General features: G+C 40.2%; 1 protein-coding gene and 1 long non-coding RNA gene across 3 annotated transcripts in view; both read left to right on the forward strand.

Moving 5' to 3' along the window:
* LOC136838021 (cylicin-2-like) overlaps positions 1-17264 on the forward strand; it is a 249466-nt gene that overhangs the window by 52044 nt on the left and 180158 nt on the right. The gene's annotated exons all lie outside the window — the stretch shown is intronic.
* Positions 1-17264, forward strand: part of LOC136837991 (uncharacterized) — a 49551-nt gene that overhangs the window by 26361 nt on the left and 5926 nt on the right. For both annotated transcript variants that reach the window (XR_010852833.1, XR_010852832.1), the window contains exon 4: positions 5640-5661. This is a non-coding gene — a long non-coding RNA (uncharacterized lncRNA). The remainder of the gene's footprint in view (positions 1-5639; positions 5662-17264) is intronic.

Here is a 17264-nt window from a genome sequence, read left to right on the forward strand (position 1 = left end):
ATATATATATATATATATATATATATATATATATATATATATATATATATGCAATACATACATGGATAATTATATGCTAATATTTCAATATGTTTATTATTTAAATACTTTCCTTTTTAATTTTAAATGAAAAGTTATGAGAGAGAGAGAGAGAGCCTCGCGCTGGCTTTCCAGCCACACCTCCACCTAGGCAGTAGATAACAGCAGAACTTATTTGACTCGTCCGTAATAGCGTAATATTCAAGAATTTATAATTCAACTGCCCAATAACCTATCTCAAGTGCGGTGAATGTGGATAGTTTGCATTATCAATGATGAAATATAATTTTTACTTTTTCGATTTCTTAAATAATTTCGTATTCATTCGTAATATAAATTACATTATTAACATATAAAATTCATTTCAGTCTACAAAAATACGAAAAGAAACGAGAAGGAAAGAACATTTAAAGAAACTCATATAGAGGCAGCCAATGACGTCCTTTGTTACAACAGAAGTATGCGTTCATTCGTGAACCATGTAAACAAGATACGTCACTCCAGGATTACCAATCCCTATCTTCTTCTTCTGTGTAGTCTAAGTAGGAATGTGTATCGAAATATTTGTTGGCAACTGTACCTACACACTCAACCAGGGGAAAAAAAACGTAGTGATATTCTCTTCGATTCCGGATCTATAACCGGATCACCTTCTAGAATGTTCTAAGCTCAAATCGCATTTCCACTCCATGTGTTCTGCCAGCAAGAGTTTTCTGCAAACACTGACTTCTTCTGGTATGCGAACGACACTCAAGCATTTTATTACATGCTGTGTTCTGTCATATGATCTCACGAAAGGCTGATACATTCTTTTCAAAGGTCACCTTCATGACCAGTTACAGGAGCTCAGTCCACCTACCCTTAAGGGTCCCCATCTAGTTACGATAACTGTCTACTCGAAAGCTCAGTAAGGGCCTACTACAACGTCATCTCCAACACTAGATGCAAAAATTATGTATCTTGTAACACAGATATTATATCACAATCAGTTCCTTAACAGCCGCAATACTTGAGATCATTGCATTCCTGGTGATGCACGCCAACGGTGAAACTATCCTGTATTTCCCAGCGATCTGACCAAGATGAAAGGCTTGCGACTACACCAGTCCAAGCTGAATGTATTCCTATGTTTCCCAGCGATCTGACCAGGGTGAATGGCTTGCGACTGCACAAGCCCAAGGGAAAAGAAATACTCACGTCTTCACGTGTTTTAACACACACAAGCGGTCAAAATACCGCAATTACTTCACATTATACCCGTCGATATATACCTAAACACCGCCCTGTTTATGCCCTACTGACAGCTCATACGCATTATTAAACACACACAAAGCACTCTTCAAGAAATACTAGCTTGTGAGGACGCTCACCTCACATCAACGTCTAACACTGCTGACCCCCACAAATCCTATTCTGAGATGCCAACACTAAATTATGTCTCCTCAGGAAGCATATACATACCTAATTATCCAATTATCTAACTATCTAACCCATTCTAACTCTGTTAACTACTTTAAAACGGCTGCCGCCAAACTGTTATAGGCCCGATTTTGAGGCCTATATTTTATTTAATTCTCTGTTTTAAGAACAGAGGTTGGTATCTCGCTTTTCCCGGGATATGTATGGTAGCGAGAGCCGACTTGCTGTGTCAGCTGATCTGTCACCTTCACATCATAAGTTATTCATTGCCCCTAACTAAATTCTAAGGTCTACTGGAATGAGATACTAGGTTACAAAACTAAAAACTTTGACAAAAAAAATAACGAAAATAACTTTGAATAAGCTACGAAAGAGTGAAATCGAATGATTCAACCTAACTTTGAAAATCTTCTGATTAAGGTCCAAAACATAGACACTCAATTATTTAAGGAAATACAGAAATATCCCATCTGTCATCCAAATCATAAAAGGTCACTCAATGCATTATAAAGGTCATTTCATATATGATTCAGTGTCACACCACTCCCTTCTTTGGAGAGGTACGTGGAGAGAAAGAAAGGAAGGAAGGAATACCTGTAAGAGACAAGCGCTGTATTAAAACCAGAAAATATAAAGAAAATGCAGAAACAAGATTTCACTGCAACAGGGGTAAAGTCTTTCTCCAGAGTCTGTAAGAAAAATCTAAAATGTTTTATGAGTTGTACTCACTTCACGAAAGTCCTCTGGTACACAGACTCCATCTGCGTCCTTCGCTTTGGCACAGTTTACATGCTAATGATACCCAGAACAGATCGTATTGCCCACTCATTCTATGAAACACTCCCATTATATGGGTTTGCAACGCACATATGAACACACTCTCGTGACATCGCTCGAGTTCAAGGTACGATAAGACACGCCTTCTGTAAAACAAGGTATCAGGAGTTACTTGGTCACACACGTACCTACACACTCAACCAGGGAAAAAAAACGCAGTGATATTCTCTTCGAATCCGGATCTATAACTGGAGCACCTTCTAGAATGTTCTAAGCTCAAATCGCATTTCCACTCCACGTGTTCTGCCAGCAAGAGTTTTCTGCGAACATTGACTTCTTGTGGTATGCGAACGACACTCAAGCATTTTATTACATGCTGTTTTCTGTCATATGATCTCTCGAAAGGGTGATACCTTCTTTTTAAAGGTCACCTTCGTGACCAGTTACACATACACCATAACCAATATAGGCCTAAGAAAGTTTGTTTTCTGCATTGACTACAGCTCATGGTGACTTGGTAATGGTTCCTACTCCCACTTTTGACGAATCAACAATGTCTATGTTTGTGCCATTGTAATTTTTAAGCACCTTGTCTGAAGCTTTGATTATTAACAGAAGTTTGGTTTTGGCAACTCATTTAGGAAACAACTGTATCTTTTCCAGTGTATCTATCTGCATTTGTATGGGTCCACCAATTTTATCTGAGCCACAAGTTATTCCTTAGCATCTTTGTTCACTGAATTTATGTGAAATGCATATTTGGATTGTGCTTCCATTGCATTTTGTGAATTTTCTTCATGTTTGCTTCAGCCCATATCTAAATTCATGGCTCCATTGACATGCTTAGTGGTCTTTCTATTATTAGAAAACCTACATTGATTTCAAAATGACCACGTTTGTTGCAGTTACTACACCCATTGCCCGTTTTGGGGCTTTTGTGTGCCTGACATTTCTTTACACTCAGATACTTAGGTACACCAGGACTAGGCTTACTTGTCTGACAAGTATGCCCGTTCTTTGCATACTGGTAACTCTTCTGTTTATTTGGTACTTGACGCACCTGGCTATTGATGAGGCTCTCCTACAGTTACATTTGATTGAAAATGCTCCACTTCTAGGGCCCCTTGCTATTTTCTGAATCATTTGCAAGGTACGACTTCTTTGCAGCACTTTTTTTCTCAGTCCTTCCGTGAGTTTGCTGCCTTATTCCTGTACTGCTAGCTACTCCATATGGTAGTCTTTTTTGGGAATGGCTCTTCATCCATGAAGAGCCATTGAAATGGCTGTCTGAGAGCACCTTGGAAAATAAAGTCAATATTTCTCTTTTAGATTAGGCAATGGATGTTGAGGTAATTGCAGTTGTGGACTTTCCCCGCATCACACTTTCCTTTCTCTGTCCTGAAATTTAGCAAATGTATTGTATAGTCAAACCATTTCAATCTCTCCAGTCTGTTTTAGTGCCCACATCTCCTTTCTAGTAAATAATAGGCAGTGTTAGTAGTATTGCCCATTGTACTTTTGGGATGCCTCTTTACAAGCTATATTTACTTCATCCAGCTCACGATGCTGTTTTCCTAATACCCTCTAAGTATCTGCCACCCATTCCAGTCGGCCAAAAGGAGCCATAAGCGTTCTACCTCTTCTTAAGAATTTCTCTTCCATCGCAGCATTGTGCAGTATCTTCCTTTTGGTCCTTTTTGTTCCTAATTAATTCTGGCATACTGAAAGAGTATGTTTTGCAGTTTATAGCATCTTTTGTGACACTTTTATAGATGCACAGTGCTGAGATAACCGCCCTCCCCTCTCCCGCCACACACACATATTCAATATACACATTGCCAATGCAATAAGCATCACAGGACATTTGCGGGGTTCACCATGTGTGGTGATAGTGTTTTGTCTAATGCGTGGTGTGAGGCGAAGGGAGAGGACGATGATTGCACAGGCTAAACTAGGCCAGGTAGGGTTCAATGATATCTCGGGGTTTTCATTCTACTGTCTAATGTATATATGAAGGCTTGAGAGATAAGATTCGTGGTGCTTAGAACATTGTTTATTCTTCTCCTGGGTAGCGTGTATATACAAACAGTAACAGTGCTAGCACAGAGAAATAATACACACACAGCTAGCGTACAATTATATGACATCCCTCTCTTTATCAAAAGCTTAAATCATGGCAATGAGTGTGTACATCAACTTTACATGCAACTTAGACTAACCTTGTTACATCATCAATAAAGCAACTTATTATCAAGGCATTTCAGTATCATGCTAAGCAAGGAAAATGGACCAAACGTTTATGCAACACTCTTCAATTAATCTACAAGGCTTCTTAAGAAACATTACGTGTTGATTTACGAGTTGCAAGGTGTCTTCAACAGGAACATTGTTTTTAGAATGTGAAACATTTGTTTCATTTTCAAAAGTAACCTTACGAGTCTTAGTGTTAACGTCTTTTGAACGTATATACTTTAACAGGCTGAAATTCTCATGCAGTATCATCACAAAATGAATCTTGCTCTCTCTCTCTCTCTCTCTCTCTCTCTCTCTCTCTCTCTCTCTCTCTCTCTCTCTCTCTCTCTCTCTCACTATTTGTCTGTCATATTCCTCATACACATACTTTTATAAAAATAAAATCATCCTTGCCCTCTCTCTCTCTCTCTCTCTCATATGCTGCACACACATTTTTAATGAAAATAAAATCATCAATGCCCTCTCTCTCTATTATATACTTCATACACATTTTTTATAAAAAACAAAATCATCCTTGCTGCCATTTTCTCTCTCTTTCTCGCTCACTCCCTCTATCATATACTGTTTACATATTTTGCTATACAAATAAAACCATCCTTGCCCTTTCTCTCTGTCTCTCTCTCTCTCATATACTACATACTCATTTTGTTTTATATTCTAGAAACATTTTTATACAAATAAAATCATCGTTGCCTTATCTGTTTCTCTCTCTTATCTCTCTCTGTCTGATATATAATACAAAAACTTTTTTTAAATCATCCTTGCCCTCTCTCTCTCTCTCTCTCTCTGTCATATACTGCATATACATTTTTTTTTATAAAAATACAAACATCCTTGCCCCTGTATTTTCCATTTGTTTCTGCTCTTTTAAATAAAAATTCTCCCTCTCCTCTTCTCATTTGTATGAATTATTTCTCATGAAACTTTCAACTTTTGCTCTTGTGTTTTTAATAAAAATCCCTCTCCTTCTCTCCCTCTCTCTTACTCACACACACACACACACACACACACACACACACACACGTATATTCACAAGTGTACAAGGAAGGACATGTGTTGTTTGATAAACATGCTCACACAAGGACGAGTGAGTCTGCACTAAAAGTCAGTGTCTCGTCCCTTTTCAACTTGGCTCTTTCTTTCTCTTTCAGGGGAAGACTGGCTGGACACAAGGTAAGATGTCACACCCTTTTTGTTTTCCCACTTTTTATCATTATTTACTTGGAATCAAATAATATTTTGGGTAATTTGCTTGTAAACAAGTCATTATTTATAATTAGAAAATATAGGGGATAATTGTTTTAGAATTTTCCTAAAATTTCAGCAACTTTCCAAGATGTTAGGCTAATTTTTTTTTATCTATTTGCATTATATTACTGGTAAAAATGAACGTATTTTATGAAGAATTCACGATACCTCTCTCTCTCTTCCCCTCTGTCTCACTTTTTCGTTCGTGCACTGAATAGATCACATTTTCTGTAGGATTCACACCATCTCTCTTCACGTCTGCTTTCTCTGTACCTGCATCATTTCTATATGAAATGGATAATGTTCTTTGTAGAACTCATGCGATCTCTCTCTCTCTCTCTCTCTCTCTCTGTTGGAAAGAAGGAATGGAAAAAGAGATTCATTCAAACAGTGGGGAGGGAAATGAGTTTCTGGGGTGGAGGTGGAATGTAGAAGTATCACTCTTTCTTTAGAGTCTGTTTTTTTTAATTTCCACCCCACTCCCAAAACTATTTTCTCTCCCAGTTGTTTGACTGAGTCACTTTTTACTTTCCATCTTTTCAACAAAGAGAGAGAGAGAGAGAGAGAGAGAGAGAGAGAGAGAGAGAGAGAGAGCTACTTCCTACATCCCACCCACACCCCGAAACTGATTTCCCTCCCAGCTGTTTGAATGAGTACCTTTTTCTATTCCTTCTTTCCGACAAGAGAGAGAGAGAGAGAGAGAGAGAGAGAGAGAGAGAGAGAGAGAGAGAGAGAGAGAGAGAGGTACTTCCCACATTGCACCCCACTGCCAAAACTGAATTCTCTCCCAACATTTTGAATGAATATATTTCTCTATTCCTTCATTCAACCAGAGAGAGAGAGAGAGAGAGAGAGAGAGAGAGAGAGAGAGAGAGAGAGAGAGAGAGAGAGAGAGAGAGAGATTTCAAACATTTTGCCCCACCCCAAAACTGACATCAGCCCAACTGTATGAATGAATTTCTTTCTCTTTCCATATTTCCAACAAAGAGAGAGAGAGAGAGAGATTTCAAACATTTTGCCCCACCCCAAAACTGACATCAGCCCAACTGTATGAATGAATTTCTTTCTCTTTCCATATTTCCAACAAAGAGAGAGAGAGAGAGATTTCAAACATTTTGCCCCACCCCAAAACTGACATCAGCCCAACTGTATGAATGAATTTCTTTCTCTTTCCATATTTCCAGCAAAGAGAGAGAGAGAGAGAGAGAGAGAGAGAGAGAGAGAGAGAGAGAGAGAGAGAGAGAGAGAGAGAGAGAGAAATTCTTCCTACATTCCACCCACACCCCAAAAGATGATTTCCCTCCCAACAGTTTGAATGTGTACCTTTTTCCATTCCTTATTTCCAACAAAGAGAGAGTGATAAATAGTTGTTAGAGAGAGAGAGAGAGAGAGAGAGAGAGAGAGAGAGAGAGAGAGAGAGAGAGAGAGAGAGAGAGAGAGATTTCCTTCATTTCACCCCCACCCTATTATCTAAGTTGGGTCAAATGATGGCCATGTGCCAAATTTTGCCTAGATTGGTCAAGAGGTTACCACATAAGTTACAAAGGGAAGGGGAAAGGGCGATGGGAAAGGGGAAGGGGAAGGGGAAGGGAAAGTGGGGTACAGGTTTGAAACCTACCATATTATCGATGTTGGATCAAATGATGGCCACATGCCAAATTTTGTCTAGATCAGTCAAGTGGTTACCACATAAGTCACAAAGGGAAGGGGAAAGGGCGATGGGGAAGGGGAATGGGAAGGTGGTATCTGTTTGAAACCTGACCCTATTATCTAAGTTGGGTCAAATAGTGGCCATGTACCAAATTTTGTCTAGATCAGCCAAGCCAGTTAACACATAGGTTACAAAGGAAAGGGGAATGGGAAACGGGTGTGGGTTTGAAACCTGTCCCATTATCTAAATCAGGTCAAATGATGGACACCTGCTAAATTTTCTCTAGATCGGTCAGACGGTCGCAACATACAGTAATCACAAAGGAAGGGGAAAAGGGGATGGCAATAGGTTAATGGGAAGGGGGCACGAGTTTGAAACCTACCATGTTTTCTAAGTTGGGTCAAATGATGGCCATGTGCTTAATTTTGTTTAAATCAGCCAAACAGTTAACACATAAGTTACAAAGAGAAGGGGAAGGGGAATGGGGAAGGGGATGGGGAATGATAAGGGAAGGAGGTGCAGGTTTGAAGCCTACTCTGCTATCTAAGTTGAGTCAAATGGTTGCCATGTGCCAATTTTTTTTCTAAATCTGTCAAACGGTTAGCGAAAATCCAGGTACCGGTCTGCATCGAACCAGACTGGTTCCAGGATTTTCTAATAATTACCATAATAATATTAATTTTTACAATGGAGAAAGAAACAATTCAAAATTAGCCTTCTTAGATATTTTGGTCTCTGAGGAAAACGGCTGTTTTTGTGTTCCATTTTTAGAAAGAAAACATTTGCTGGTCTCGGTTCTAACTTCTACAGTATAGTTTCTGTTTTCTCAGTTCCAAACTTAACTCTATATATCCCTTGCTCTATGTGCTTTGTCTCTAACCTCTAGCTGGGCTCTCTTCCACAACAGAAATACTTTTCACCTCTAGTACTTCTCTAATAACTGCTTTTTCCTTCTAAACTGCTTTCCTTCTAAGATCTTCTGTAAAATTTTAAATAAACTACTTAACAAAAAGTCTTCTGAAAAGCCTACATGTTTGAAGGTCCCTAGGCTCCCTCTTTATGCCAGTTTCCCGTATCTATTAAATGACAGCTTTCGAAGAGATTTGACTAAGATCATACACAACCATTTTGGAGCCATAAATCTAGAGCTTATACCTGCCCTTCGATGAGGTCGGGGGCCATTTATGAACACACTTGTCCTAGATGTAATCTGGGAAAATATATTGGACCCACCACTTCTTCTCAGGGTCAGGGCCGATTCTCATCGGGATGGTAGTTATAGAACTGGGTTAAGCTATCTAACCCAGAAACGTCTTATATAAGGAATCACATTATTAAATGTAAAAGTACCATCAAATATGAAGATTTTAAAATTATTAGCCAAACAAAGGAACTCGACGAACTGTTGATTTTGGAAACGTTAAATATCAAATTACGAGTTCTGACTCTAAACAACCATTCCTCTGCTGTCCCGCTGTTTTTAGCCTAAATTTTCTGTCAGTCTTTGTGCCTCTTGACGTTCTTTACTTTTAGTGTAATTTTATCATTGATGCTGTAAGGTTGGTTGTGTGGAGCTCTCTTCAGCTCTGCTTTTATGAGTATATGACTTTTGCTGTTGATTGTATGCATTGGTGTTCTTTATATATATATATATATATATATATATATATATATATATATATATATATATATATATATATATATATCAATTAATCAAAAATTATTAAAGAAGAATTTAAATTGTTAACAAGATTTCAATTCCCAAGTGTTAAACAAAATAAGGCAAATAAATCAATCATGTAAAAATGTGGATACAAAAGACACAGAAATATACTCTGCAAAAGATTAAATATAAAAAAAATGTAAAGCAAAAACTAAGGCAATAGCAAACACATCACATATATGCATAAAGAAAAATTCTTCAAAAGATAAAGCATAAAACATATAACACGAAAAATATTAAAAAAGTGAAAAGGTATCTTTACATATAACCACTGCAGATATTATTTTCAGTGCACTGAAACCAATAATTATATTACAATACCTTGGTACCAAATGCTTCGTGTCTTTAACCAGGCGCCATTACACACACACTTAATAAAATACACTGTTCAGATAACTCAGACACATTTACTAAGGGATTAAACAGTTAAAGATATGAGTGACCATCGTCCACCAAAATATCAATTACATTGAAACGGAACGTTCGTAATCGAGAGAGAGAGAGAGAGAGAGAGAGAGAGAGAGAGAGAGAGAGAGAGAGAGAGAGAGAGAGAGAGAGAGAGAGAGAGAGGAGACTTCTCCTTTCAGCAACGCTTTTGGTCTCTGAGTGTCAGCCCCTTTTAGATACAGAGGGCACAGTCTATGGGTGGAAAGAACAGGTCCCAGACGATGTTTTTATTTTAAAAAACTCTTTAAAATGACAATTAGAGAGGAAGTGGAATTACAGTTAACAACAATATTTATCATTACATAGTTTCAGAGCAAGAGAATCTCTAGTTATTATAATAAGAATGGAAACATCGTTTCATATGAAATTCCTCAGTGACGTTCGGCAACTTTCGTAATGGAATTTCCCACCCCTCTGTTTTGACCGGGCCCCATAACACCTTGTACGTTAATGGATTTAGTCATATGAGAAGGTGTTAATCTCAGCAAGTTTTGAATAGTGACTAAACAAATTACGTCCCTATACAATGAACAAGGCTCTCAGTCTCTCTCAGCTCAACGCATACGTCGTCCTCTCAAACTACACAGCGTTTAATCACTGCAACCTCTTTTACGGTATACTCGTATCTAAATACAAAACCATAGTTATACAACAACTCACACATACACATGGGGAGATTACTGCATTATGAAAACCACAGCATAAGAATATATATATATATATATATATATATATATATATATATATATATATATATAATATAATATATATATATATATATATATATATATATATATATATATATATATATATATATATATATATATATATATATATATATATATATATATATATTATATATATATATATATATATATATATATATATATATATATATATATTTATATATATATATATATATATATATATATATATATATATATATATATATATATATATATATATTTTATATATATATATATATATATATATATATATATATATATATATATATATATATATGTATATATATATATATATATATATATATATATATATATATATATATATATATATATATATATATATATATATACATATATATATACATATATATAATATATATATATATATATATATATATATATATATATATGTATATATATATATATATATATATATATATATATATATATATATATTATATATATATGTATATATATATATGTATATATATATATATATATATATATATATATATATATATATATATATATATATATATATATATATATATATATATATATATATATATATATATATATATCTATATATATATATATATATATATATATATATATATATATATATATATATATATATATATATATATGACTATTTATCACATCACCGTGATTCATATACAATCAAAGAAAGCTAAAACGTCCTTTAATATCAATTCACTCTACCTCCCTATATTAATATATTTTCATATATGTTACCGAAGGGGATTTTCTAGTTGATAATAAGTCCACTGTCCCGTGAGGTCAACCAGCGACGGACGGGAATCAGGACTACAGTAACACACTAACCAGTCGGCCACAAGAGAGGTAGGTGGGTGGATATCGTCTCCAAACGCAAAAACACCTGAGTTCACGGGTGGGTTGATGGAGATGGTATTCACTTATACCTCTCTTGTGGCCGACTGGTTAGTGTGTCACTGTAGTCCTGATTCCTCGTCCGTCGCTGGTTGACTTAGGACGGGTGGACTTATTATCAACTAGAAAATTCCCTTCGGTAACAAATATGAAAATATATTACTTCAAGTAGAGTGAATTGGATATTAAAGGACGTTTAGTACTTGATTATATATATATATATATATATATATATATATATATATATATATATATATATATATATATATATATACATACATATATATTATTATGATTAGCAAGAATTCGCTAGCAATTGCCTCCCCACCCCTTTTTGTTGTATTGTTGTTTCATTTACTGCCAGCCAGCCCGATTGATAGACCATCTGTCTATCGACTTAAAAGAATACGAGGTTTAAAAGATTAAAAGCTCCCTCCTTTTGAAGATCCTTCTTCAAGGCAAAGTGATCTCTCTGGTGGGTTTTTCTTACAGGCATATTCCCTGAGGACATCAGCTGGAAGATAATTCAAAAACCCCACATGTTGGAAGTGCCCCCAGCTCCATAGGAGGAGATAAAAGGAGAGAACACAAGGCCTCGCTCTCACACACGCGGGGTGGAAGTCAGGGAGAAGAAGGACCCAGCTACCTGCCCTTGGTAGTGTCCTTAGCTAACCACGTGGCCCTTTTCCAAGTATACGTTCTCCTCGTGCCCTTCGACGGCAAGCCACGTCGCCCACACGCCATTTACCTGCCGGATGCCCCCTCAAGAATCCCCATTCGTGCCACGCGTCGCCCTTCTTCGAGAAGTCGCCATCGCCGTGCATCTCATCCTAACATGTGGAAGAAATCGCCCTCGGAAATCGCAAGTCATCCACGGACCACATTTCTACGTTGTAAACACACCTGTCTTACGGTAATGTGCCCTGGAAACCCACCATTCAGTCACGCTTTGTCCTTGTAACATTTATTTGAATTGAGCGCCATTAATCAAAGACTCCTTGTCTAATATCCGTGCGCCTCTTGCATCGGCAGTATTAAGTCTTTATTACTCCTCAAATTCCTTTGGCACCCTCAGTGCAGCCTCGAATTCACTATTCCTTTGTCTATTTCATTACTGGCGTATAATGTGCATATCCTCATTTCAGAGGACCCTATTTCGTGGAAGCTTCTCGGACTGTGTCTGGAATCCCCCAGTTTCATTCAATCCTGTAGGAATCCCCTTCAGGATCAGAAATCTACTTGAGTTCCTCTTTCCCGTACTGATGTCATTTATGTAAATACACTCCTTTAAATTTGCCCACGTGTTTTACGTAATATTTCCCTCAGTAACAAGAGCCCTATGCTCGTATGACATTCTCCTTTGTTTTCCTCTTTTTTACGTTTTCCTGTACCCACGAAGTCAGAATCACAAGGCTAAATTACCTAAAATCGTTGCTACCTGTCTCACAGAGAATATCTCAAACTAAAACCACAGGAAAAACGTAAAAATGGCGACCTTGCCAGGATCTCGTTTTGCAGTTGCAGTTCCCCTAGTGTTGCTTTATTGCATTTGCAACTTGCCAGATCAGCTATTAGCAAAGCTAAGCTGGGTACGAGACAATTACGAACCTTTTGTGTAAAACCAGCACACAGATCCAGAAATTCCACGTAAGTAATGTGTTGATCTTAGCAAACCTTTTTACAATCGTGACTGTTCCTGGGAATTAGAAATAGGGACGCATGTATTCACTGAGAGAAAAGAACCGCCGTATTAGATTCGTTAATGCATGCCTTTCAGGATAGGTAGTTAGGAAATAACTAGTGCTAACCATCCTTGCTTTGAGGAATAGTGCGAAATTCCTCTGTGTTAAAATCCTTGCCATATTCTTGCTTCGAGGAATAGTGCGAAAGAAATTCCTCTGTGATAAATTTTACTTCGCATTTCGAATTAGCGAACTGTTATTTAGGCGCGAATAAAATTCCCACGTGGGACACGACGAAGTCAGCTTGCATTGCTGAAAATTCTCTCAGTGTAGTTAGAATTCGAGTTAGGTGTTAGGAAAGCGAAATTTAAACTCCGCTTATAGGGAAAATTACTAGGTCGTTTTACTGTTATCCTCCCAGACGACTGGGAAATTCCCCGGAATCCCAGACGGTGTATAAATATACGGGTTCATTCACACAGAATCTAAAAATACCTCCGGTGTTGGCCAGACGACCTGCACCCCCCGCCCAGGCCCGCGTGTGTAGCATTTTTTTCCCATTCATTTCCCAGCAAACATTTTTCTTTGGGTTTCCCATTAGTAATTTCTAAGTCCTAAGGGACGAATCATATTTCAAGTCCTAAGTGACTCCTAAAATTCTACGTCGCACGTGGTGAGAATTTCTCCAAATTCCAGTCCTCAGGGACTCCTAAAATTCTCATGGTGGCGAGAATTTCTCCAAATTCCAGTCCTCAGAGACTCCTAAAATTCTACGTCAAGAATTTCTCCAAATTCCAGTCCTCAGGGACTCCTAAAATTGTACGTCGCACGTGGCGAGAATTTCTCCAAATTCCAGTCCTCCGGGACTCATACTAAAATTCTACGTCGCACGTGGCGAGAATTTCTCCAAATTCCAGTCCTCCAAGACTCATACTAAAATTCTCGTCGCACATGGCGAGAATTCATCAACCAAAATTCCCAGTCCTCAGGGACTCCTAAAATTCTCGTACGCACGTGGCGAAATTCATCAACCAAAATTCCCAGTCCTCAGAGACTCCTAAAATTCTACGTCGCACGTGGCGAGAATTTCTCCAAATTCCAGTCCTCAGAGACTCCTAAAATTCTCACGTCGCGTGTGGCAGAATTTCTCCAAATTCCAGTCCTCAGAGACTCATACAAAAATTCTACGTCGCACGTGGCGAATTTCTCATTCCTGCGGGAACCCAAAATTAAGCCCTTTTGAGACATTATACAGTGTAGTTCACACATCTAAGCCCTTACGGGACTGATCATTCTAGTTCGTTAGAACAACTCCTTAACTTCACGCTACAGCCGGCCAAGTCCGAGCGTGACAAAATCCAACTACGTCTTCCGAGACACATATTAAAATTCGTTTGCCAAGAACCACCACGTCTTTCCCAGACATATCAAATTTTAACAAAAGTCTCCTCAGACTTACTAATCACCTGTCTTATTCAGACAGATCCATTCTCCTGCAGTCTGAACAATTGAGTGTTTCAGATTCCTGCAATTGAGTCTTTCCAGACAACCTGAGTCTTTTCAGACATATCATATACCCATTATTTCAAGATGGCTAATACCAGAGCCCTACAAAACAAGGATTTCAAATTCTACATGTCTGCTGGGAAGGACATGGGATTATTGGGGCCAGATCTGAGAGCATGGGTTCAAGAACGAGTGGACGATGCCAAGGCGGAGAGAGCAAGAGAACGTGAAGAGAGAGAGAATGTGAGGAGAGAGAGAGAGCAAGAATTGCCCAAGAGCAGGAGAAGGAAAAAGAACGTGAAGAGAGAGAGAGGGAACGAATTGCCCAAGAACAACGAGAGGAGAAGGAACAATTGCCCAAGAACAACGGGAGGAAAAAGAACGTGAGGAGAGAGAGAGAAGCAAGAATTGCCCAAGAGCAGGAGAAGGAAAAAGAATGTGAAGAGAGAGAGAGGGAATGAATTGCCCAAGAACAACGAGAGGAGAGGGAACGAATTGCCCAAGAACAACGGGAGGAAAAAGAACGTGAGGAGAGAGAGAGAGCAAGAATCGCCCAAGAGAAAAGAGAGGAACGAGAATGGGAAGATCGAGAGCGACAGCTCGCCCATGAGCTCCAGGTGCTAGAAGGACAGCACGCCACCCCCCAGCCCCCTGCCGCGGGAATGAGTGCCCTCAGCCAAGCTCACTCGTTCATGCCAAAATGGACAGAGTCCGAACCCAGTATGGCTTGAAAGGGCCGAATGAGTCCTGGAGTGCTGCGATCTCTCCCCGCGGAACTCTCCCTTGTTCTCACTAAATTCTTGGGCGGAAAGGCCCTCGTTGCCTACCACGCCCTTCCAGCAGACGATCGGGGAAACTGGGAAGCCGTCGCCAAGCAGTTCTGGCGTCACGAGATTACCCCCGTGGTGGAGGAGACGTTGGAGAGAGCAGCCCAGAGAAGCAGGCCAGACTTGTTCCGATTGGGCGTACCATTGAGCGGGCGTTGACAAAATGGCTCGATTCGGAAGGAGCCACTAACACCGCCGAGGTACTCGAGCAGTTTAAATTCGAGCATTTCCTGCGCTCGCCCCTCCTGCCCTCGCCACCCATATAGTGGAAAAAGCCCCAGCAACACTCACCGAGTGTTGCCGAATAGCAGATATGTGGGAAACTCACCACCCTCAAGAAGGATCCATGGGGCGGAAGATAAAATCCCCCGTCCCTCCTCGGAGGTTCAAATTCCCACAAAAATGGGAACTCGGGCAAGCCCCTAACTTGCCATTATTGCAAGAAACTGGGGCATTCCTCCGAACAGTGCGGAACAAGAAACTGGCTCCTCTCTCCCCGGAAAACCGACCCAAATAACTCGCCTGCGCCCTCCACAGGGCAGCGGAAAGATTTCAGTCAGACATTTTGCACGGCGTGCAAGGTTTATGGCCATTCTCCCGCATGGGCAAAATGCCCATGCAATAATAAATCAAATACTCCCACCGTCGCCTTTGCCGTCACAGGTCCCACATCATTAGGCCCTCCCGCCGAAGGGCCTGTATACGTGACCCCTCCACGAGGTAGCCACCCAGCGCGCCGAGTCACTGCATTCAAGGATTCGGGTGCACAAATCTCCCTCATCCGAAGGGACAGAGTTCCCTATGGAGCTATCGTCAATAGACGAAAACTCGTCACGATCGAGGGGATAAATCAATTTAAAATGATACTCCCTACGGTCCAATTGAGAGTCACAAGACCCCACCAATCCAAAATTTGCAATCTTGCAGTAGCAAGCCATCTCCCGGAGGCTATGACGTCATCCTGGGACAGGACTTTCAGTCCCCACTGAAATCACGACAATCTAGGGGTCCACATTCCCGAATCATTCCGCGGGCGCGAGTAATTCTTCCCCGCTTCTCCCTCAGACAAGACTGGCGCCCCTGGGTACCAGGAGGACATGCAGTCCCCACCAGTGCCACCTGAGTACAATGTACAGTGGCCCCCTCGATTGGTTCCCAATCCAATTCCAGTGCCCGCCCTGCCTCAGTGCCAGGGCCAGGGCTAATCAGATCTCCCTTCAGGAGATGCCAAATTCCTGCCGGCGCCACGTGCATGCCCCGAGCAGTGCCAAGCTTCGTCCGTCCTGACCAACGAGCCCAAGAAACCTCTGATAGTGCCTGACTCTGCCCTAGTGCCAGCGCCAGAGCACTACCCCGATCTCCATTCACGGAATCCAACTCAGGACCCCCTCTCTTCCCCGGCCTGGCCCCGCTACCAGCGTCGGTCAGAGAGACGGTTCCTCCCGACCACCGCGGAAGCTCACCTGCAGGTGCGGCCTCGCAACCCGTGCCTGAGCTGGTCAACGTTACCTGCGAGCCGCTCACGCCACCCCCGACCGCCTTCTCTCTGCCTCAGCCCGTTGCCGACGTAATTGCAAGTCAGGATTCTGCCATATCTCACTTGGCCGATGAACTACAAGAGCTGCGACGGATTATGGTAGAACCAGCATGGAACACTCCTGCGTCAGCTGTTGCAGCAGCAGGCCCAGGTGGTACTCCGTGCCGCCCTCCGGTCGCGGGCCCTCCGCTTCCCCGGCCGAGGACGACTGTCCCATTAAGAAAGGCTCGAGGCGAAATTACCACGGGCGTGGGAAATTCCAGGTAATTTACAAAGAGCTCTAGAGCTCCCATGGCACCTGTGCCACCATTTCATTTTTCGAAGGTCTTGGCACCCTAATCCAGAAGGGGATGTCAGGCCCTCCTCTATCTTCCTCCGTTCCTCAGGAACTGCTATCTCTTATCATCATCTCTATTAATCTTCCCTTAGATTATCACCACAAGAGGCGATTAAATACGGGATACCATTCCCCACACAATGTATAAATCATTGAGAAT

The sequence above is a fragment of the Macrobrachium rosenbergii genome, unplaced genomic scaffold, assembly GCF_040412425.1.
Source record: "Macrobrachium rosenbergii isolate ZJJX-2024 unplaced genomic scaffold, ASM4041242v1 13908, whole genome shotgun sequence".
In the NCBI taxonomy this organism is placed as follows: domain Eukaryota; kingdom Metazoa; phylum Arthropoda; class Malacostraca; order Decapoda; family Palaemonidae; genus Macrobrachium; species Macrobrachium rosenbergii.